The sequence below is a fragment of the Anomalospiza imberbis genome, chromosome 17, assembly GCF_031753505.1.
Source record: "Anomalospiza imberbis isolate Cuckoo-Finch-1a 21T00152 chromosome 17, ASM3175350v1, whole genome shotgun sequence".
NCBI classification, from domain to species: domain Eukaryota; kingdom Metazoa; phylum Chordata; class Aves; order Passeriformes; family Viduidae; genus Anomalospiza; species Anomalospiza imberbis.
Genome location: NC_089697.1, coordinates 14,679,405 through 14,705,060, shown reverse-complemented (window position 1 = coordinate 14,705,060; position 25,656 = coordinate 14,679,405). Strand labels below are relative to the sequence as shown.

Below are 25,656 nucleotides of genomic sequence, written 5' to 3'. Positions count from 1 at the left end.
GAAGAAAGGCCCAAAGAAAAGAAAATAGCATGAGAGATGGTTAAAATTGTCAGGTTCTTGTACAACCCAGTTAGAGACGAGCAACTAGAAGTGGGAGAATTTGTGGACTTACAAATAAAAGAGCTCAAATTCCTATTGCTCTTTCCTGAAATTCTCAGCTTTTTTTCTGACCCTTGACATCATGTTTTGTCTGCTTGTCCTAAGTTACGCCACCCCAATTCCACTAACCTCAGTGCAGAATATGAGAACCAGAGAAAATTGTGGTAAGTATATTTAAATGTGCTTACCACAGAAATCAAATTAATTTATCAAGCAATATGTTTCATTAATGTGCTTATTTTTTCTATGTATCACATTATTAAAATGTGTAACACCCTGGTGAAAGATATTCTCAAGACCAAGCTACATGGACCAGTACAACTCTCATCAGAAGTTTGTCATGCACCCTGCAGCTACAGCACTTAATTGTCAGTAACTGTTTACACTATGGCTACTATGCAGTAGTATTTCATGTCACATGCCAGTGATCTCTCTAGGATCTCTGCTGCTGATTAAAATCATATATTTTGTCAAAGGCCACTGCAAACCTTCCAGTATGACTTATTTTGTAAGTTAAATGGGAATATGCAAGGTGTGTCATCCACAGCATGACTTTAATCTGGCACAAAGACTGCAGGTAAAGTAGTTCTGATACGAAAGGTGGCACTACTGCAGGGGAGGTGCTGTTCCCTGGCTACGTTAACTGAATGAAGATTATTAATAAACTGTTTGTGAATGTGAAGCTGACCTCTTAGAACATGATAAATGACATAAGAATCTCAAGAAAGGAAAATAAAAAATGATGCATCTTTAAACATAGTACGCATAAGCCTACACATGTGCAAACAGCATGGTGTAACTCCCCTGGCCAAATTTTCATCTGTCTGGAAAAATATACTGTCAAGAAGAAAGGGTCCTTTGAAAGAAATTAAAATTGAGTATTTCAAGACTATACCATATACACAAATTACTAGTAAATTTTCAAAGCCTTGTCATGTTACATCTGCAAGTTCTCTGAATTCCAGTTTTTCACAATCTGCTACATTTTCATGTAACTGTAACACAAGAAAATAAAATTGCAATGCTCTTACTCAAACGGTATCATTTGCAAGCTCTTGTATCAAAAAGGAAAGCAAACGTATAAAGTGAAAAGGAGAACATTAAAATTTAGGAAATGCTATTGTTCATACACTGTAATTCATGTATAGCCCACTCACTTTAATTGTACAATTAAAAATATCTTCATAAATGCTTCAGCATAGAGAATGCAATAACAAAATACAAGGATTGTATTTCTGGGGGTGCCCAGTGTCTTGGTAGATCAGAAGAAATATTGGTGGAAAGGCCTTCTGAACTCTGCTTTGCTGAGTTCACTCTAAAGGACAGCATATGCAAAAACTAACTGCTCAAAAAGCAAAAAGAGAAAATGAAGTTACCAAAAAAAAAAAAAAAAAAAAAAAAAAAAAAAAAAAAAAAAAAGCTGTTCTGTTTGTTGGGTTGTTTTTTGTTGTTTTTTCCCTCCCCCGAAAGTTGCTAGGCATGCAAACAAAACCATGGATCATATAACCAACACTGTTTTTAGTTTTTGTGCTTGAGTAAGATTGTTAAATCAGAAAGAACAGTCCCATAACATCCTCAGCCAAGCTGAGTCCCTCTTCTACATGAGAACAGTTCTCAACACACACAAAAGAAATTTTTTTTCTTTCTAAACGCTTTTTTTTTCTTTTCCTATGAAACAACTGTATAGTCTTTTCTCAAAATTCAACAATGTCAAACTGTCAGAAAAAGCTCAAAGAGACATTAACACATTTCAAAGTTCTTACAAAATATGAGACAGCAAGCAATGCAATCACAGGAGGTAATCCCTGTCTCTTCTGTAACAAAGTTGTGTGCTCTATGTCCTGTGGCCTGTTGTCAAGAGAACTGTAAGATGGTACCCCATAATTGTTATCATTGAATTGTGGTCTCAAATAACATGAAATTAAACCTATCTTTTATAGTACAAAGGTCTTTGCTGGTATCTTTTTCTTCCTCAGTATTATCATGATTTACAGCAATTCTGAGCATTAGGGTCTCCTATTAACTTAGACAGAAACATGGTGTGCTTCATATCTGCAAGACTCAACTCTTCTGACAGGCATCACAAAAGTTTAGCATCAAACTTTCAACCTTACTTACCTTTCACCTTTCACTCCAGCCATTTCATGAGATCTTTTACTTTGTCTGGACACTCAGACTAACTTGTAGTTGCTGCAACCAGCTCCAATGCAGAAGATTTGATGAAATGGCAGGGAAGTAACTGGCTCCCCAGCTATAAACAGCCTGATGAAAAGGTTACTGCTCACCAAATACTGACTGAAGACAAATTTATCTATAATTTTTCCTTATTCTGCCCCCACCCCAGTTAAAAAATAATATCAATAATACAAGTGTTTCTCACTAATCACTACAGCACATTTGTAACCTTTATATATTTTTAAAATAGAAGTGTCTTCATCCAAATAATCCTACCAATTCATGTTATGCACAATTTTCAGTTCCCCACTAACAAAAATAAACAGCCCCAGAAGGAGACAACAACTACTTTTCTGATACTATGTGGCAAAGTAGTGCCAAAGTCATATGCTGTGGAATATAACTACACTGTAAAAACAATGCAATTATCTCCCTGTTATGTTTCATAATTTGAATAAATTAAAGCAAAATGCTCAGGGCTCACACTAATCAGCAGCAGTAAATTCCAGTAAAACCAGTTTAATTTGGACTACTATTCTGTATAAAAGGTTAGTGTTTAAGTAATGCAGCATTTGGTTGCTTGGGTTTCATGCAGTTGATTTTATTTTACGTTGCATTGCAGGAAATCTGAGCCAAATGAGCAGGGTAGAACATAGCTGAGCTTGTGAGCACATACTTCCATTTTTTGACATCAAACAGTGTTTGAAAATACGAGCCAAACTTATTTGCCTATAGACTTGAAATGAATATTCACCATTCTGGTTCAATTCTAATGACTGAAATGATTACAGCTCCAGGCAATGAGTTGGTCACACAGCCTAACAGTCTGAAACAAGCAGCAGCAAAATTAATGGAAGACAGAAATGGAATAATGGAAGTTTGTTAGTTACTTAGACTCCAGAGATCTTGTATTCCACAATTTCTGTTTGGCATCATGCACTGAATCATGGAAACATCCCAAGAGAACAAAACCAATAATAAAGCACACTGCATCATAAGATACCCACTCTGACTACCAAACAGTTAATTCAAACCAATGCAGTTTTGAGGATGTAACAGCAAAATATATTAAGCTAAAATAATAAAGTGCTGGATACAATAAAGCCATTTCAGAGTGACAGTGCTGAATCATTAAACTTGGAACAAGCAAACTGTTTTACTACACTGAACACAGAAGTAAAGCCAGCCTTGCTCTTGCTGTCTCTAAGGTTACAGATAGATTTTAAACCTTGCTCAATGGCTAAACAGAAAAGAGTCATAGCATACCTGCTTCTTGGTATCTAGAAGGATACTAACTGGTCAAAAATATTCCCTCAGGCAAAAAGGTACCTGTCTAATATAGGCAAACAAGGAGCCCCCTTTAACTTGGTAGCAGAGCAAGTACTGCATGGGTGGCTTAGAGAAGATGTAGCTGTACACTTGTATTCCTCTTTCAGTGGCTATACATACATGCTCTTTTCTTAAGTCCAGTTGCATGCTGATGCAGACTCTGGCATAGAAATTGGAAATAGAAAAAAGAAAGCTCATTTTGGCAACAGGAGGCCTTCCTGAAAGCATAGTAACTGAACTCTGACACTACTCAGATTCTCTGAGTCAACAGAGGCCATTCAATTCGACATCTGTTCAGCAAAGCTAATCACATTCAGTGTTTAAACTTTATAGTAGACAGTGAGACGAATTAGAAATCTGAATTCTTAGCAAGTAGAAGAGGAAACTAATGGCAAGCTTTTAAAAGCCAAAAATTCCCAAGGTTCCCTTAGATCAGGAAGATTTGAGATGTTTGCTTTGGAGTTTTAACTCTCCACTCAGCAGACATACATTGTTCCATTAGTTGTCAAAACAAGTAAATTACAGTCCTAACACCTCCAGTATTTGAAGCCTACTTCACTTTGCAAATCAATTATTAAAACTGTTCTCTCATGAAAAACAGATCCTTTCCCCATTTTTTCCCCTCATTTATAGCACTATAAGTCAACTATTTTAAAAAACAAGCATTATTCCAATACAGCAAATTAGCTGAGGTAGGTAAATCACAAACTAATTGACAATAAGTTTTATGAAAAATCAAGTAGCTGACATAGAGCAACATTACCATGAGCCTCTTACTCACACTGCTGTATTTCTCAGCATGACACAGGCAAGACTTTGTTTCTGAGTTATAAAGAGACTCCTAATTAAATCTTCATTCTTCAGTGTACCAGGATTTATTCTTCTTTATATGAGCTCAGATTATTATATTTAATTCTGAAAAATGTTAATTTTCTGCCTAAATCCACCAAATTACAGATGGGATTTCCTTACAATTCTTTGTAAGGAAGAATTTCTTTAAAATAAAGTGCTACACATTCTTTTAGTTGAAATTAATTGCACTACTATTCCAGTCCCCAGAGCAGGCATTTGAACAGCACCATTCTTAAAAAATTTCCATTTAAAAATATGGTTAGTATGTTGGAGTGATCTTAATCCACAGTCATAAAATTCCATGTAATTGCCTGTGTCTTAATGGCCTTAGGCTTTGAATACAGCCACTGGTCTTTGCACATTGCCTATCACTTTTAGTGCTTGAGTATTGACATTGTATCACTTTTAGGTTCTTTTCAGCCCTTTAATGACTATGCCAATTAATAATGCATCATTCCCTCTCCTCTAGGTAATTTTAATTGCTGTAATTTATGTCCTGAGACAATTCTTGCACTACAGATGGAATCTATTCTACGGTAGCGAGTTAGAAGATCCCATCCTCAAGGTCCTTAGCAGATAAACAACACAATTTCAAGTTTATAGACATCATCTATAACTGACATCAATTACTGTTCAAGGAAACAAATCATGATATTACAGGTAATAAACAGATCATTTTTATGTTCTGGAACAGTGTGGACTTCACTTACATTAGACAAATATTGGGCAGAAACCCAGTTTGAAGTGTGTGAACAGGAGCAGTGTTGGACTGACAGTGTTTTCCGCACAGTAACTCAAATAGGACACGTCAGGTTTCACAGGCTTCATCACTTTTTGCGCTTCCCAGAAAGCATTTTTCCTATCCCCTCATATTGCGTCATACTGACTTCGTGTCGTATTGACTTCAAAGTCAGTCATATCAAAATCAAAGCAAGACCTTCTGGATGGGGAATGGGAGGAGGGCAAGAGCTGTTGAGTATGAAGGGGTGAGGTGCCAAATACGCTGCCTAACACACACTTGATGTGGCAAATGTTTAACATGGGAAAGCAATTTCCGTCCAGTTCTGCCATTCTCTCACATACCAGGTACGTGGTTTGCATCCTCCCCCTCTGCTGCAGGGCTGCTAACTACACAAGGATAGCCCTTACCAACTTTCTGGGTTTGGGGTCAGGTGTTCTATCACCAAGAACCTTCTCAAAAAAGAAGATGCTGGAGGCTCATATAACAATTACATAAAAGTATTACACATGAAAAATTGGTGCAAGTTTGCACAAACTGCTTGACTCATTTTACTTTCTTTTCCTGATGCATATAAAATGATGTTGCAAGATCAAATTTTATTTTCCAAATAATGATAAAGCAGGTATTAATAAGATTCTTAAACAGCTATTTCCACACATAGCCATAGCAGTAAATAGAATTTACATTGTTAGAATTACATGTTTTGGTTCTCACTCTCTCAACATTCTCTAAGTTGTCATGGATAGTACAATAATAAAACAAAACATCTAACAAACAACAATACTCACTTCAAAGTCATTATATACCATTTCCTTTACAAAAAGCAACAGTTCCTAAAAATATTCTAAAACTCAAAGAAGCTGTTATTACAACAAGATTTACATGGTATAACTTGTCTATAGTTTCATCCCTAGAGTGCGACACTTGTGACTGAGGAAAAATTTTCCTAGAAATTAAATATGAATGCAGTGCTATTATAAGTGGTTTGCAATCTTGGTCTCAGCCAAATCCTACATACTTGCAAGATGCTATAATTATTCATGCAAAGCAATTGATAATCTGCAGCATCTAAAGCCTTTTTACATTTATACTGAACATGCAGCTTTTTCCTCTGCATCCATGTTCTCATACCTTAGGCAAGGCAAGGTCTTATCTGAAGTAAGCACTGGAGAAGTTCCCTAATGCTACAAGTCTAAAAATATTTCTCATTTCACATTTTAACAAAATTCTGGAAACCTCTTTTCTTTGAGTTCTGCTTGTAGTGAATGTGAAAAAAATATGTGGAATAAAGAAGGAAGAGTTAGAGTTCAATGTGCAAGTGATTGACCAACATTTGCATCTAAATTGTTTACAGGCTTTGTGCATGCATTTAAAGACACTTCACAAAATACTCAAAGTAATGAATTCCAAATTTCCATAACACGTATCACATTGAAACACACACATGGATCCTTTGGGTTCATGCTACAGCAGCACTGAAAGACTGACAAAGCTACTTGCTCCTCTAGCCAAGCCACAGTTCAATGCCAAGCACACAGGCATACGTTCATTTGTGGCTCTGTAAAGCATCCCCACTCTGACCACACAGCTAAATGCAAAGGCTTCCCAGACATCACTTTTAAAGTACATCAGACTTTCCTTTCCTATGCTGTTCAGAAAATTCACCAGCTGCATCTGATACGCAGCATCTCAGAGCAAAGGAAGCCATGTGCCTGTGCAGCAGGGCAGCATTGCACTTCCATCTACCCAGAAGCTTTTGGAGGCCACACAATTCACAAGCAGAGATCTCTCAGCCTAACTCCTACAGAGCCCATGCGCCTGGATGTATAGCATAGTCACACTTAGCAGATGATTCAAGATTCATAACCAGAACTTTTTTTAAAAAAAGTTTTTTTAAAAAAAAATGCCTTTCCCTTCATTATCAGTCTTGAGTTTTAAAAAATGTGAACAAAGCTTCAAAAGACCTCCAGAAATACATATAGGAAGAGGCATACTTGTGGAACAAACAATGACTAACAAATACAATAGAGTAGATCTGCCTAAACTTTGCCAACTTCTTTTCCTGAATGGTAAACAAGACATCTTCAAAGAGAAATAGTCTAAAGAGGCAAGAGTAAGTACCTTTTCTCTTCCTATTGAATTATCCCAGTGCAACTGTACTGAAGTCACTTGAGACCAAATTAATGCCATATTCTATTCTTGTCCTGGCATAAGTAGATTCAATTCGGTATTAAACTCATGGGTTTAAGAGCTACCTCTCTTCTTATCTTCCAAATCAAGAATATTTTTCGATACAGAAAACTTTCCAACTGCAGAGTTTTACTCAGTCGGGTGTTATAGAAGAGTGACATTTGCAGGCATCAAGACAATTGGATGATAAAAAGAAAAAGTCCAAATTATTCTTCATATATTCAAGGGCTGAAACAACAAAAACTAGTTCAATAAAATTCAATACAGCCATGCTTTATTCTTTCTATAAACATTCTCAAAAAGACTTTAGCATTGCATTTGGTTTAGGAAAACACTGTGGTATAAGGGAAGTTTCTTTTATCAGTCTTAAGCATCTCCACTACCTGGGGAGATCACAAAGTCTTGTTAAATTCTTCCTGGAAGAAAAGTAGATTTGCAGAAGTTACTTGAATTCTGCACTCTGTGTTGAAAACTACTTGGCAGATGAATTGTCCTTCTGACAACAATTAGGGAGCACAAAGAGGAGAAAAGAGAAAAAGAGGCAGATAATTAAAAGCTTGGTACTTTCTTTCAGAGTTTTTAGGTATATTGTTTAAAAAGAAAACCATAACCGGCTAGATTTCAATACAATAAATATGTATTCAAATCTTGGGTATAGTAATGGAATCAGTACCCACAAACAGCCAGCACTAACTTCCTGTAGTCCTTACCCCTAAAGCTGTACGGCAATTTACATTTTAACTTTTGAGAGGAAGGTTTTTGAAATTATATCCATTAGGCTAAACAACTAGATTCATGAATGTCATTAACAGACAACTTACAGTCATGTTTAAAAGATCAAAACTCAACACTTTTTTATATATTTGCCTTTTAAATACAAATCTAGTCTCAAAATAACACTGTTTTTTCCATTAATGTTTACACTTCAAACAGAACTATTTTCAAGCACAAATATAGGAGATGAGCTTCTTCATATCATTCTTAAATTATAGAATATTTATGCAAAGTATTTTCAGTCCATTGAGACAAACAGTGGTAGTAGCTAAAGTGTCCTCAAGTGCCCACAATGTAGGCAGTGGCAATTAACCTTCCTGCAAGTGTCAAAGTGCACTGAAGAAAGAAATTAAACCAGAGTGGAATCTCTGACAAGTTCAATTAAGTAACTGAAATTAAGAACCATTACGGAAGTAATTTCTTTTCTATAAACAGAAGCATTTCTGAGACATTATTTATTATGATATTCATCAAGTAGTATATGAAATCTTTGATGATAATTCAAAACATTTTAAAAAATCTTTTCCCTTTTTGCAAATGCACATGCAATGAGAGTCATATTCAGTGAAGAGAATTTCTGTAGTTTCTTTCTGAAACACTGTTTCAGAAATGTTTTAACATTTTCCTTTTTCTGTCATTCTCATGCTTCCCTACCTTCACCTTAAAAAGTTAATCACAGTTCATTGCATTGTGAAGTACTCAGAAATTACTTGTGATAAATTAATGCATGACATCAGATTGCTCCATCAACAAGAGGGCAAAATTATTTTTACTCACAAAAATTAACCTGAACACATACCACAGGAGGACATTAACCAGAACACAATATATTTTTCTTACCTGGTCTTGAAGGAATTAAGGTTCAGCCTTCGATCTGATAAAGTTCTTCTTAGCTTAATAGCAGCAACCCCACATTTGTACAAATTAATAGAAATATCAGATATATCTATACAGGAATAACTTCTCTTTGATTTCTTTTTAATTACAAGAAATATCACTGAGCTTAGGATTTGAAATATATGAAAAGCATACTCCCGAACTCTTTAAAAAGTTTGCAATCTGGTTCTTTTCAACCACTAAACAAGGGAAGCAATTCCCTTATAAATTTATGAATAAGGGAATTACACTGTGTGTAATTCAAATCTTCTCAGTCACAGTTGGTTTTTTCCTCTAGCAGTAGGAATACTTGGAGTTGAAATAGGGAAAGGACCCATGGAGACCACCACCAAGTCTGAAATCCTGTTAAACAGTTAACAATACCAAAACTAAGAGACCATGACAGAATAAGCCCATAAAAAGAAAAGACCAGGGACTAAGCTGTGGAGCACTTTAACTGCCTTTATACATAGAATTCCCTGTACTCTCAGATGACTGACAGAAAAAGTTCTCATTTTCAAGATGCTCCAGTCACTAAAGAGAGAGGGATTTAATATCTCACAACTTAAAATTCCTTTTGTTTCAACTTGATTTTCAAGAAAACCAAAACAAGACAGAGGCTGATATTCTACGTCTTCTACTGCCATAAGAAAAAGAAATAAAAACAAAGCAAAAATCCCAGGAAAATACAGGACACATTTTCATCATTTAACTTTAGGCACAAAGCCACGTTGGAACAACATAACAAACAACAACTTCAGTATTATTTCTACAGATTCGCTCTTTTCACCTTTACAAAAAGGAGAATGGCTGCATTGCACAGTAGGATTCAAAGTGGTGGATTTTTTACATACATGCTCTTAAAATAGAGGGAAAAAATCAGTTTAACCACCAGGTAGAATATATGCAAAGTCCCATATGCATGGCAGTGGTTTCACAGCAAGTAACACTGTTTGTACAGTCCTGTCTCAGGAATGTTTTTATTACGTTCAATGTGTTTTACAGGTAACAAGGAAATGACAAATAAAAGGGTATGCCAGTTCTTCCCAGTTGGTGCAGGTAGATGATCTCAAGCAAAATTGCAGAACATACCCATGGCACACACCAAGCAAAGACACTGCTTATTTGGTGTGGTGCTCTAAGCCACCTGACTGAACAGAGCAAGTTCCCAAGAATCTGTTAATGGAAATTTCTCCTGTCCCTCTAGATATTGCATATTTGTAACATATGATCATCAAGAAGTGATTCTTATGTCATAAAAAGTCCCAAAATAAAGCAAGTGTCTGAACAAGTGTTCTGTAACAGCCCAACATTCCACATTCCCCTGCCAAACCCATCTCTCTACATGGACAACAAATAACTCAGGATTGCTGTAGAAGTGTTTCCATCTGCTTTTTGCAGAGCATTCAAGAAGTTGTTTCTAGCTGTTCTGGTTGCTGCCACAGGCAAAACAAAAAATAAGTAAGGATTTTATCTCCAAAGGAAATCTGTGGTAAAAATTTCAAGGAATAGACAGCACAGAAAGGATTGGCTCTAGAACAGCTGTTTCTCAAGGTCTCACCCTGTAAGCACTCAATGTTCTAATTGCCAGAAAATGCTCAGGTTGTTTTGGATTATGCATTACTTAACAGATCTGTGACACAGACAGTAAGAACTGCTACTACAAATGAGTGTGAATAACCATTCCACATTTTTTAGCTGATTGTTGTATAACTTCACTTCCTTAAAAAGAACATATACTTCATGGAAGAGCCCACCCAGGTGCCAGAGAATCCCATTTGCATCAGAAAAGTGGTACTCAGATCTGCCCTTAGACAAGATCTTCATTATTATTTTATGGTTATATTCAGATTTATTTGCATAACACATCCATTCAATAATAGAATTGCATCAGTTGCAAACTTCCCTACCAACATCTGTACTGGTCCTAGCTTAATTTAAAGCATGAAAAAGAGGGGAGTTCCTGGGAAGCTGCCAGCAGTAATGTCCTCCTGCACTTTAAGCAAATAGTTTGTTTCCTCCACAGGAGACAGATCAATACTCAAGAAACAAAAACAAAATCAAGAAAAGCTAAAAGCTTAGTCATGTAAATCAGGGGGGAAGAAAAGTGAAAGAAAGCTCCTCATTGGCATTCTACAACTCCTGCAGACCCCCATGGCCCATTAGCTAATTTCTGTTAAAACACAGAGCTCTGGAATGATAAATGCCAGTGGCACATTTCTAAAGGTTTGTGGTTACTGAAATAAACATGTCCCTGTTCCCAGGACACCAAGAGACAGAAAATTAACCAGAGGTTAACTGGGTCATTAGCTATAGCACAATATAGGTCACTGCAGATTTAATTTAGTTTGTATTCGGCTAAAGAATCAAATACAACAACCAGTTCTCACAGCACGAAAGCACGTAACTTATCAGCGTGCTGACGTATCTTGGATACCAGGCCACCATGTCTGTCATGATTCACACCACTTTTAACTGATGTCACATTATTTTGAGGACTCAAACTACAGTATCTACACACACATGCATACAACTTAAATGGTTCTGAATCTAAGTATTCAAATACATACACAAATACTGAATATTTAACACCTAAGCTTTTCCTCCAACACAGGGTTGGCAAGAAAGTAGTCAATACACAAGCCAAAAAAAAAAAAAAAGTCATGTGGGTTAAGAAAAAGCCAAAACATCAGGTTTTAATGAGTTTCATCAGCACCTAAATAACATATGTATTTTGTCCCAATACAGTCTCTTATGAACAGCATAACTCAGCACCTCTAACATGAGAAGCCCAATAGCCCAAACGCTGCAAGAATTGGCAATACTAAATAAACATTTAGAACCTGTTTGTTCCCTACAGATATGCATCAGTCTGCACTAAAGAAGAGGGTTTTGAAAGGCTGCATGAATTATCAAGAATCCTGTATAATGTATTTCAAACCAGTGGGGTCAATTTACTTTTTTAAAGTAGATTGATCTTAAGACCTTGAAACAGGATTAGATAGAATAAAACAATAAACAGATTTAAGCAAGGACTTCAAGACCTTTAATTCTCTGCAGTAAAATTTTTTATTACAAGTGTGTAGCTCTCCTAGAATTCAAAGACATCTAGCAAATGCATTAGTAACTTATAAACCTACTACTTTTCTTCACTTCGTTCGGAGCTCCAGAAATGTGGCTCATGAGTTCTCCTGCCAAAACTTGCATCAAGATCAGAACTGAAGAAAAAAAAAAATATCAGCATTTCACAAAATTCCATTCCAGAGTACTATTCAGTCTAGCTTCATAGTCACATGAATGTACAATTTCTGCAGTACAGGGTTTCTAGAGCAGATGACACAAAACATAATACCATTTAGATATCAGAAGAACCACCAAGCAAATCATCCGCTGTGGAATCCTTTGAACCCCTCACGGAAATCCCCAGGGCCTTGCCCTGGAAGAATATACCATAGAGTCTCCACCTAGGCTGAAAGAAAAGACTTCCCCATGGAACCTTGGAACACTGTGATCCACCCCAGTTTACGTTCCCCATATGTTCCTAATTCTTGTGATTTCTCCTTTCCCTGTTTCCTCATTGATTGTGATATCCCTGGTGGCTGGCCCTGTCTTCCCTGTAGGCCAATGCCCTTTGCGCCGCCCCCGTGCCCTCAGACCATTGGCCGCTGACCCCTCCTTAACCTCGTGCACAACACACGGCCAGGTCTTTTGTCCCTGATTCCCCTTCGGCGTGCTGGAATAAACCTGTGCTGGAACTTATCATACAAAAGGCCTTTCTTGCCTCTCTTTGCTGAGTTAGCTGTGGCGAGTGTGGTGTGTGTGGACTTGACTGCTTTGCCTGAATGCCCACCCAAACGGCTTTTCCACAGGAGATGTTTATTGGGAAATAGGTAGCAGCTTCCACCATCTAAAGCTCTGCGCTGCTACAATCCCCCAGTACAATATGGTTCCCACACCATATGCTTTAGTGTCATTGTTTGGAATTTGTTTTCCCCCCATCCTCCAACAGATGATGTGGAATGTTCAATAACATCTAAAATTTATAGTCAGCTAAATGTTATTATACTCCTGAGACATCTTTTTACAATACAGTAGTAAATCAACCCATAAAAGGCTTCCTGGGAAATTAGTTTATTAAGTGCCTGCTAAGAGTCAAAGAAATCCTTACCATATTCCAACTTAACACAATAACCTTCACAATATACCAGACACATTCAGAGGTCTGCTGGTAATTCTAAATGCTGCTCCTTCTGAATACAAAGTTTACATGGGACTTAGAATATAGTTTTAAATTAACAAGTCTTACTGGTTTTTTTTAAACTAAGTCACAGAGAATCATTAGGTGTTTTCTTTCATTGGAAATGTTATCTTTCAACCTGCCATCTTTCTAACAATTTCCTCTCTTTATCAGCTGTCTTTTTTTCTGAAACAATCTTATTCTAGTCATACTTACACACATTTCTTCAAGTTAGTTCCCTTCTCTTCATATCACCTTACTGATCCATACTCAAAGAGCTCAAAACTGCAAACTACCGCCCAGAAGAACTCTTCAAGAATCTTTGTGAGAAGTGCAATCCAAATATAAATTGTCAAGAATTGTTAAAACAGTAATACAGGTTCAATTTAGTGAAAACGTGTATTTATGGGCAAAGAAATTCCATCAAGGGTTACTAATTGTGACAATTGTAAACCCAGTACAACTTGTACAACTTGGTGAGTGATTGGGACTTCTCAGTATCATACCTCTTTACATCTGTATTCTTGTTACATGCTAAAGTGCCTATTATCAGCTGCAACAAGAGATAAAACACTGAGCTTGACAGGTCTCTGTAACTGCCTTGGTGTGAGAATAAGAATATTGGATTAGGCCAGGGCATTACTCATCTGCAGTGGCCCAGTACCATCTTTACTTTTGAGATTCTTAAACAGGCATTTTTTTAAGTAGACCAATGAAATACATGCCAAGTTATTTTCCAATTTCTGCCGATACAAACTGAGGTACTCCATTGCTCAACATATGTTCTCACCACCTTCAGTACATGCATGATAATATTGCTTATAAACCCAGCCCAAAATAAGGTCTCGAAACAGATCTGCAACATCCTTGGCCTATTATAAGGTAGAAATGGATAAAAATATGCCCCTCAACTATGTAAACATGAACATAGCTAGGAAAGTGGCTACTGCAGCATGCTCTCTCTCATCTTTTCTGTCATTTAAAGAGTCTAACTACTTCAAAATTGTCACAGAAGTTTTTCTAAAGACTGAAAGAAAAATCAAGGTACTCAAGTAGAAGTCTGACAGATCACAAGAATCTGCAGTGAACTGCATTGCATTTGAAGTGATTTTTAGCTCAGCCTTGCATTTTCTGCAACTTACACACCATGAATAGGATTCCTGTAATATCATGATTAAATCCTACTTTAGAAATAAAACAAGAAGTTCCTATCTGCAGTAAATAATTTCACCTTGAAACTCCATTTAAGGCTCCCTCCACAAATAGCTGACATCTTCTGCAGAGGTTTCCACTTGAAGTACAATAATTTCTCTGTTAGTGGTTTCTACAGAATACATGCTAACAAAGGAAAGAAGATAACACAGAACAAATATAACAGTTTTTTCTTTAGTGACAATATAATAGAAAAAGTAAACTTGAACTATTTCCTTCAGAACACAGTGCAACACGGGAAACACATTTACCAAGAGGAATCAGACACTCTTCCTAAGGCTACTGTAAAACAGGAACAGAATCTGGGATCAAAGGTTCGAAGGAAGCTACTTCTGCAGCTGATGATCTTCCCTTCTGTGTCAGCAAAGTACAGAAGGTGAATACAACAAACAATGTGAATACTGTTTTGCAGTATCAGGGTCTATCCTAGGTTATAAACTTTCTAGAGGTAGCAGAAGTTCACTCAAAGGTAAATTAATTTATAGACATTATTTTTGCCTTTTTCCCCCCCCCTCATCTCTCTGCAGATGATGATTCATTTCTTCTGATTGACTCTTCTACTGGAAACATTTCTTCAGCTTGTCAGAATAGTGAAGCACAGGACTGAAAAATACAATTTTCTGGGAAGCTGACATACGCTCAAACATTTCATTTTAATTGACTTGAGCTTAATAAGCTTAGTTTGTGTTGTGCAAAATAAATCAAAACTAGACAGTTCATTTTCTCACAGCGTATAAGAATAGGATAGGAAATAGCAGAAATCAAGAGTATAAAAACTGGCATGTTGTGGTTCAGTGTTTTAAAATCCTGATCTTCTAATTGTGAGACTTTTCTCACCAGAAAATAAAAATTAAGACTGTGATCAAGAGTCAAATTAACTGAGTCACTGAGATAAATCCAGAGCAGATTTTTTAAAAACAGAGACCAGAGATTTGAAAGACATTTAATTGTCCTTATTCTATGATGCTTTCAAATTTTATTTCAGGTTTGATTTGGGGTTTTTTTTTTTAATTCAAAAGCACAAGTGAAAAATTTGTTGAATACTACACCACATAACTACACTGCATTCATTAGGATTAGTGACATATGTGCTACATACCAGTGCCAATGAGATATTTCAATTTATATTGCTATGCACACATGTCTACAAGGATAATCAGCACACTGGAAAAATCTGACCTTGGTTTAGGTTTGTTTTAAATCAAAACCACTTTGCAACAGTGGTTTCCAATGGATGTTAGGTGCTCAGAGCCAACCATCTTGCTCTAAGAGGCTGCCTAAAGTGTGTTTATTTAGTAATGCATAATAGCACCTAAGTACATACTAGACGAGGAGGAAGCTGCTTAGCATACACTAACATGTAAATCAAGAGCTCAAATTTAGTGTTAATAGCTTCTCTGCTTCTGATATAGAACTTCCTTACTACATAGTCCCCATTAGGCTTCTTCACACATGTAATTAAAGCAAGGGACTAACTTACCTTTATCCACCACAGTAGTCACAGAATATTTTTGATAGTTAAAACTTCCAGTAATACTTAATCTTTTTAAAATTTAATATAACTGTTCTTAATTGCCTTAATTGTAACATCTTCATTCTTATAAGAACTGGCAAAAAATTATTGAGGTCTCTGAAAGTTATTTTTGTAATTTTGAAAACTACTTATTATTAAGGCTGTCTGCTTCTTTGCAAACTACAGCCATATTACAATATAAAAACACTTGAATTTTAAAAATAAATTAATTTTGCTGGTATTACTAATTTAACACCATTAATATCATACTATGAACAGCTACAGAATCTACAGGGTCTTGTACTGTATCTAAAGTCTGCTGGTTGCAAGTCTGCTCTCCAGCAGACAGCACCAAAAAGATAACCCATGCAAATATCTCAGGCAAGGTAATTTAACAGAATTTTTAATGATTGCTTTGATCTTACAGTTAGACTATCAAACAAGTGTGACTAAAGACAGATCATTAGATATTCAGATGTACTAGTTAGAACTCATTTATCTACTCTTACAAATGCCTCCACTTTCATCAGTGTGCTAGGATCGGGAACAGTTGGAAGACCCAACTGGACCACAGACACTATCGCATCATGATACTGCTAGATATCCAACAAGAGATGAAGATTTACCCACTGAATTAGAAGGGAGAAGACACACTGCAGTGTTGTCTTTGATAGCAACCGTACTGTCTCACACTTCCGTATGCACAACTAAGTTACATTTTGTAAAGTAATTTGTCTCTGCACATATTACCCATGAAAAAAAGCTAAGAGCAGAAACATATCATTTTTCTCTAAAGCACTCATGTCTTCCACACTGACTCTTCACCTTCCGATAAAGAATGGATGACATAAAGGAGTCCAGTTTTTTTGGAAGTCCTTCAAATGGTGGCGTACTGAAATGCACGGGAAAATAAAAAATTAAGCACTAGTCTTCTTATCATGCGCCTACCAAGTATCTGTTGTTGGAGAAGTATTGAAACTTTAGTTCTTAGGATTTTGGTTCCTTAACTTTCCTTAGAAGCAAGCTGCAATTTCCCAGACAGCATATTTCAGTCACAGAAGTAAAATATATGAGTTTGGGATCCTTATATTAAAATTATAAAAGCAGAGCAAAACCCCACCCTAAAACACACTCTTGTCCTTTTTGACTTGTGTTCTTTCTGCCCACTGAAAGGCAGAAACTCTGGGGTAACATGCAGGTAATTGCAAAAAAAGATGCATGAAGAACTTCATATTGTTAACACTTCAACCATAAAGACAAAACCCAGAAGAAAAATAATATATCTATAAGCAGATCTAAGAAAATCTATATAATGGGTCAATTGATCAGGACTCGCAGATACCAAAAACCCATAAGGTATTTTCCTTATTCAGTTTCCAGACTGAAAATTACATCAGCTTCTGACACAACTCAGCATCTTTTAGATGCACAATCTTCCTTTCCCAAATACTACTCAAAATCCCAAGTTCTTATTTAATCTATGAAGCTGGAGAGTCATAGTCAATGACTCAATTATGGAGATTATCAGAAATGTAAGATCATAGTAGAACTACACTCTTTACAGGGCTTCCTACTGATCCCTGCCTCAGGGATCAGCAATTTCAGTGTTTCACAATGACTGCTGCCTAAAATCTTCAAATAAGATGGGCAATTCAGTTGCTTTCCTTTCAGGAATTTGAAATAAGTTGCTGGCCATTTCTAAATGGAATAAGTCTTCCAGAAGCAATGAAATTTCATCTAATATTTGTCATCCATTCATGTCTTACGTATTGATATTTACAGTTGCTTACCTATCACCACAAAGTTGCAACCTTGATTTCAGAATACTGTATACAGATTAACAACTAATAGCCTGATAGATTAACTTTATTTTGACACTCTCTCCCAACAGTCCATTAAATATGGCTAATCAGTACTAGTGAATACTCATCAGAACTTTTATTTCAGTTCCACAAACTGCTTAAATTCACTGAACTTAGAGCTGCTATTCTGATTTTACTGTGAAAGGTGGACTAACGCCAGAAAACACACACAGAAATACAAAATAACAAAGAAAAACTAGAACAACATTTTTGTAGAATTCAGAAATATTACACATCCTTTTTCTTCCTACAGAGGTCAGCCACTAATTAGCTGAAATCCTCCTTTACTGAACTTGTACTATCATTTCAGAATTTCTTCCCACACACAATTTAAGGGAAGGGTGAGGAAGGGTGGTAGGGACAGACAGCAGAAAAGCAGTTAACCAGCAACAAACTACATAGAGAAATTCAGACAATTTCCAAAAGTTAAACAAAAATCCAAGTGTATAAGAAATTGATATAAATGGGAAGTGCAGAGCAACAGGAAAACAAAGAAAAATAACAATAACATCCATAACAACCCAAAAAAAACCCTAACAAAAACCACACACACAAAAAACACAAGCAAACAAAAAAAGACAAAGTACATCCCACTCATTAAGCTTGTCAGGTTTCAAATTAAATCATGGTTTGTGCTAGAATAAACCCAAGATATCCTAAAAAACATGAGCATGCTAGAACATTCATTTTATACATAAGCCTATATGTCATTCTCTATTATGACCACTCCAGCCTGAGAAACTGATCCAATGTGTTGATAAAAAATGAGAACATGTTCTGTCAAGAATACTGCAAGAGACAACTGAAAAGGCAGGTTTTATCTACTCTTCATGAAAATTGGCAAAGGCATAGTTTATTCTACCCAGAAGTATGATCTCACTGAAATCTTTAACCAAGATTCTTTGATGGGTTTGTAGAAGTTCTCGATCTTATTGTGAAATTTAGAATTGAGTGACAGTAAGACAACATCTTCAGATGGCTGAAGGAAGTATGTTAAGAGGAAAAAAATGAAATAAATAATGTGTTTCACTGAGGAGTTACAACTATTTTAAAAATATTTTAATCATTTTATAGCATTTTATGCTATCTACAAGTAGAGAATATATAGCAAGCAACTACAAGTTAGAGATATCTTTCAAATTAATTACTTCTAAAAACAATCTTGAAGGGAAGGTAAAATATAAATTTGCACCAAGTTGTAGAGTTTCTTGAGATTAGATATTAAATCTATCATCTCAAAAATACACATTTCTATTATAAAGCAAAAGTGTTTGCTTTATTCTATCACCTTCTCTCTCACAACACAGAAGGCCCTTACTCATTTATATATCAGTTATAAATCAGTTATATTTGCAAATTCGATACCATCAAGTCTGTTTGAATTGCTGTTTGTAGATAAGCAGTCATAACTCTTCCAGCCTGAGATCCTTATAACAGAAATGCTCAAGAGGAAGTCACAATAGTGAAATACATAGACTTCCTTAAAAACAAAACATAGCCAGAGCAAAACATCATCAATTACAACTTAACATTTTGTTTAATGAAATAATATCAGCTACTTAGGTAAAAAACAACTACAGACATTTTCCTATCCATTTAGAAGAAATGACGCAGAAACTGGTATTGAAAGGGGAAATTAATCAAATGAGTTTATGCAGTACGGACAAACACTTTCAGCTAGAAATTACCCTAAATAAGACTCCTAGCAAGGAATCTATTGAAGGGAAAAAAAAAAAAGAAAACAAATAAAGCACCAAAAAAACCCCATCAAACAGTATATAGCCAAAACTCAAGCACAATTAAAAATGTCTTTTTTTTTTTTTTTTCCAAATATCCAAGTCCAGGGGGAAAAAAAAAATCCAGTAAAGGATTTGAGACTAACACTCTATTTTCTGAATGAGACTAAAACAAACACCTACAAACCCCTCCAAATTCAAATGACAAAATGTCCACACTAGGGAAACCCTGTGATACCAGAAACCTGGCCTTCAATTCCATGATTTGTGTTGAAGAGTGTACAGAGTTCACCTAACTCCCTAACAGAGATTAAAAATAAAGCTGTCCTACTTAAACTAACATTTTGAGCATTTAACTTCTCTCATGTTCCATTTCCCTATCCCACTTCGCCCCCGAAAAAAACAAGAGGAGCAGCTAAGGTTAGCTGAGATGGTAGCAGGGACAGTTTAGCTTTTGAACAGCACATTTTAACTTTTCAGTTTCACTGCTGTAGAACATTTTATGAAATGCAAGGATTAGTTAAAGTCTATAAAAAGGATTGACTCTGACTACTCTAATAATACTTTAAATCTAAAAAATATGCTCATAGGTGTCAGTTTTATTTTCACATAGTGAGAAATTCAAAAGAAACACTAAACATTAGCAGGGATAAGCTACAGAATATCTTCATGCAAACTCATTGAAGTTATTCTTGGAGAGAAGAGAAAGAAGGAAAGAGAATTGCTACATACATGGCTAGCACAAAAACAAACACTCCAGTTGCATCCTTTGGAGAACTCAACCACATTATACTCTAGTGCATAAGTTCTAAAGCATGGCCTGCCATGCCTTATATCTTACATGCACTGAAAATAAAAGCTAGTGCACTGCAGATTAATTTTGGAATGCAGCTGCCACTTAACCAATTTAAGGGCTTTTCACAACAACCCTCTGATGGTATAAGAAGACATTCACTATCAATAGGAAAAAAAACACAAACAACAAAAATCAATTTATTGCCATGGTAAAAGTTTTGGAAAAAATATAGTATTTTTACCATTTATTTCCTACTAAATCCAACAGTCACAGAAAAGCATAATCACTTATGCATCCATTCACATGTCTGAAGGTCGGAGAAAACAAAGGAGATAACACAGATGCTCCACCTCTGCATGCTTTAACAGCCATACATGATTTTAAAACAAACCAACAACAATAAAAAAAAAGAAAGAAAGAAAAAAAGTAGCTAATTACAGTCCCCACTTCCAGATGTATATAAGTCCTACAGCCAGATTTACACCTGGTCCCTTCCTTGCAGGGCTGCTGAACAGCCCAGCACAGGGCTAGAAATCACAAGTTTTTAGTACAGGGCGTTATTTGCCACTGTCTCGCAGAGTGACCTTGGGCAAGTCACTTCCCCTGCATCTCAGCTCCCCACCTGGCAGTCCGTCCCCAGCTCCCCACTGAGCGCCGAGGACCGAAAACCGGTAATTACTCCCTCTAAGTGGCCCTACGTCGATGAAGCTGAAAGAAAGGGAAAGGGGGAGTGGGGGTTTCCCCTCACCTACAGGTGATAAAAATCCCCCCGGCATAGACTCCGTCTCCCACCCCAGGGAGGATCCCCCCAGCCTTTCCCCGTTTCCCCGGCGTACCGGTTACACCGGAGGAGGCGGCAGCTCCGGCCCCGGCCCCGAGCGCGGGCGGCAGCCGCGCCCTCCGGGCCCCGCGCCCTCCGGGCCCCGCGCCCCGCCGCTGGAGCAGTCCCGGGGGCCCTGGCCGGCTGCGCCTGGATGCGGCACCGCTCGCAGCCTGGCCGGGCGGACTCTCACAGGTGCTGGAGCCGTGAGAGGCGACCAGCGTTCCGCAGCGGAGGTGGTCTCGGCTCCCCGGCGGGAGGCGAGCGAGCTGGGCTGCGGGCGCTGCGCCCCCGCCGCGGAGCCGCCGCTGCGGCGCGCCCGCCCTTTCCCGCGCCGCTGGCCAATGCGGGCCGCGCCAGGAGCCGGCTTGAACCATCTGTTGCGAGGCGCCTCCCCCAGCCCCTTGCCGGGGGCTCCCGCCCAAGCGCAGCCAAGGAGGGGGAAGCCTGCAGGCAGCCCGCGGCCCCTGCAAGGAGCTCTTCGCCCTGTGCATCTCGGGGGCTGGGGCCGAGCTCCGCCTCCTTCCCACCCCAAGAATCGCCCAGTCCCACGGCTGCCGCTTCCCCCTCGGCGCTCGTCTCCCCTCACAGCGCGCTCGGCGCCCGCCCGGACAGCCGCCTCAGGAGAGTCCCTCAGGAGGGACGGGGATGCCAGGGAGCAAGAGCTGCATGTGGGACTGACCCTCCTCAGGTGTGAAGGCGACAAAGTCTCGACCTGATAAAATTTTTGTGCTTCCCACCTAATAACAGGAATTCTTCACATGGAATGTTGCACGGAGAAATGTGTCTCATCTTGCTGTAGTGTGAGAAACAGAGCTAAAATCTGTGGTTAGACTTAGACGTCTGTAGTGAGCAAGCTCTCCCAAACGAGTCAAGTCTCTTTAGCTATTTAACGGGTTTGAGTTTTAGCCTTTCACGTCCCCAGTCGGAGGCTTTTCCCACAAACATGAGGACAGTCTATGTGCACAGTCCTTTATTTTGGGTCTCCACCCCAGGCAACAGTAGTTGAGATACAGCGCAGGTGTAAAATTTCACGAAAGCAGAGCGATAGTTCCTGTTTTACTTCTCTTTTTGTATTAATATTTTCCTTGTTACGGACCTCTCTGATTATGCTTTTTAACCAGGTGCCTATGTTTCCTGTTGATTCTGCAGAGGAAATCTCGGGACTAAGACACTAGCTTTATTCCACCAGGTTCTAGAGTAATATTTTTAAGAACTCGTGTCAAGAAAAAGAGGTAAATGCATCTCAACTTTCAATAACTTAAAGTTAAGAAAATAATCTTGAGATTCATGATGTGTAAAGGAAGAAAGGGGCATTTCTTTAATGGGCGAACACAAGTTTTAATTAGTCTTTTTTTTTTTTTTTTTTCTTTTTTTGAAACTGTCAGATTCTTATATCTCACCAGAACAGTGTCAAATTATGGATTTAAAACTGGAGTTTAAAACTGGAGTTTATGGACTGGACACAATTTGCAGGACTTGAGGATTTGACGTATAGTCGATTCTATGATGGGCTGAATGTCAAAGGGTCAAAATAAGATGGATACTCTTGCAATTAAAATAATCATAGGCCCTTTTATTATTTTAAAAAAATATTTCTGGAATCAGCCAGTTGTATTTTATACTAATGCTGTTATGACATGGCTTGTAAGTGGTTCAATATGTTACGCCATTTTCAAAGATGGGATCTATTTCTTGCCCACTAAGAAAGTTATATCTTTGCATTAAAGGGGCTCAACATAGCTGAGCTTTATCTTATTATTACAAAAAAACTCTAAAAAGTACACAAAATTAAGTGATTGCAGTCTTTCTTGTGAGACTCCAAATGGATGAAATTTTGTTCTCAATATGCATGTGTAATGCCTCTAAATCTGAAGGGATGATTTGTCATTACAATATATTTTTAAGGAATGATTTCTATATAGTTATAATTACCAGAATGATTAATTGGCTAGTGAATCTTCCATTAATCTTACAAAGCTGTTCTCAAGCTTAAGTTATTCCCATATATATTCTAATCAAGACTGATCATAATAATTTTGTGAGCTATTATATATAACATTAATGCAAGGTTTTGTCTTACTACTTCAAGAATGTTATTATCGTTTTTATTAATATATAGAAATTCCTTCTAACAGCTTAAACAAATTGACATAGGTATCAAAAACATGCATGAAAAATTGCTCTTCTGTCGAGTGAAGAGCATGCTGTCATCATTATATGAAAGACAAAGGATGGTTGGAAATAAAACTACATATAAGCACACATCTGACCTGTGAAACAGTGAAAATACAAATAACTTGTTCAATTGTACAAGAAATCTTGGCAAAGTCTAAAAGCATAGGCAGGTAAGTCTGTCCTAGTCCACTGCTATAATAAACAATGCTGGTAAATATAAAACCTTATGTCTTAAGTCTCAAAGTAATATTTCTCTTTTAAGTGGTTTAATTTACAAAATGACTAGAGCAAAGGCAGTTGCTTACATTTTTAAAATATGTATTCTTTCTGCTTGCTAATTACCCTTTTATTACTTTTTGTATAGATTAACAATATGACAAATTCTGCATGCATACACCATGTATGTGTGTCATGGATGTTAATAGGCCAAGATCAATTTAGGTTTTTCTTCTGTATTTTTACTTGCCTCTACCTTGGGAATGTGACCTTGGGCAGTTTGCTGAACTTGCCTGTGAATCGTTCTTTCATCTGTGAGATCTGGGACAGTCGAACTTGAAGAAGGGCACTTTATTAATAACAGTATTTCATGAATCTTTTTATCTATAAAAAATTAACTAGTAAATAATGTCTTTGAATATAGGCATTCAGTCATTGTGCATCACAACACGTGGTAATATGTGCTGCACCCAGAAAGCCAGCTGTATCCTGGGCTGCACCAAATGCTAGGTGACCAGCAGGTCAAGAGATGTGATTCTCCTCCTCCACTGCTCCTATGGGATTCCACCTGGAGCACTGCATCCAGCTCTGAGGCTCCCAATGCAAGGAGGGTGTGGATCTGCTGAAGCCCCTCTGGAGACAGACTGGGAGAACTGGGGGTGTTCATTCTGGCGAAGGGAAGGTTCCAGGGAGATTTTTAGTGACCCTTCCACTGCTTAAAGCGCTCCAAGAAAGCTGGAGAGTCACTTTGGAACGAGAGGCTGGAGTAACAGGACAAAGGGTAATGACTTTCCACTGACAGAGGGCGGGGTTAGATCCATATGAGGAAGAAATTCTTCCCTCTGAGGGAGGTGAGGCACTGGCGCAGGTTACCCAGAGAAGCTGTGGATATCCCATCCCTGGAAGTGTTCAAGGCCTGGCCAGATGAGGATTTTAAGCAACCTGGAAGATGTCTTTGCCTGTGCCAGAGGGGTTGGAACTAAATGATCTGTAAAGTTCCTTCCAACACAAACCATTCTATTATTCTAGGATAACAGCATTTTCTCCTGTTTCATTCTAAGCAGCAGATATTTGGCAGTCTATAGAGTGTAAAATAATGTTTAGAGCCTAGGCAGTGTTTTTTGTCAAATATAGTAAACATCTTAAAATCATCAAAGATCCTTTGTGAAAGTCATTTAGAGAATAAGTCTTTCTTTCATTGGTTAGGCAGTGCATTAACATTGCATGCAGAGGTAGAGCTGCAAGCAATTATAGTTCAGGAGACCAAAGATGGAGAATGAACAGGTTTCCACAGAATTCATGATGAAAAACACTGTGTCCCTGAAAAACTTGGTTTTCTTCATGAAACATTATTGTGGTGCCTAGTTATGGGAGTTCAATGACATGAGGATCTGGTACTGCCAAGAAAACTATTCAAAAACTTATTTTGCTGTGATTTCCATGTTCAGTGAGTGTTCATTAACACAATAAGCTCAGGAAACACCATCTCTTGCCATTCCCACACTACAGTTTTGCCCTAAGAATTTTGGTTTTATGGTTGTGTGCATGTTGCATATAGTTATGCTGTAATTTTCTTTCCCCATCTTTTCCTTATGCAAAGCTGAGCGAAATGTGATTCATTAGGGTGATGCTTTCAGCCAAGTTAAAAATATTGATATACACTATCTGTTACAATCTTTTTTTTTAATCCCTAATGTCTTGGAAGATCCATTACCCTTAAATCAATCCAACAAATCTGATTGTTCTTGCTAACTTCCCTTTTCCAAATAAAGATATATCAATTTACACTTATAGTATCAGTAATTGAATACTAGTGTGAAGGTAAAAGCAAACCCTAAAATCCAAATAGTGCAAACATGGGCCATGGATTTAGTTCCAGATCTTGAAGCAGGCTGTTCTCTGAAGTGAACCAGCTAAAACCATGCAAGGGGAACTCAGCATATGAGTGCAAAAACAAAGTTTGAATTTTAACCCACCTCCTCCTTTTCCTTTTTTTCTGTATGTTAAGTTCCCAGTGGGAAAAAAAAAAAAAAAAAAAAAAAAAAAAAA

At 37.4% G+C, this 25,656-nt stretch overlaps 1 protein-coding gene across 2 annotated transcripts in view; it reads right to left on the bottom strand.

Annotated features, from left to right (window-relative positions):
• Window positions 1–21,674, bottom strand: part of SULF2 (sulfatase 2) — an 84,534-nt gene extending 62,860 nt beyond the window's left edge. Inside the window, exon 1 of one of the 2 annotated variants that reach the window (XM_068208132.1) lies at window positions 21,407–21,674. The gene's annotated coding sequence lies outside the window, so the exon portion shown is untranslated. Of the gene's footprint in view, window positions 1–20,977; window positions 21,108–21,406 lie in introns of those variants that run through there. The other variant, XM_068208131.1, reaches the window with a different exon arrangement.
• Between the last annotated feature and the right edge of the window lie 3,982 nt (window positions 21,675–25,656).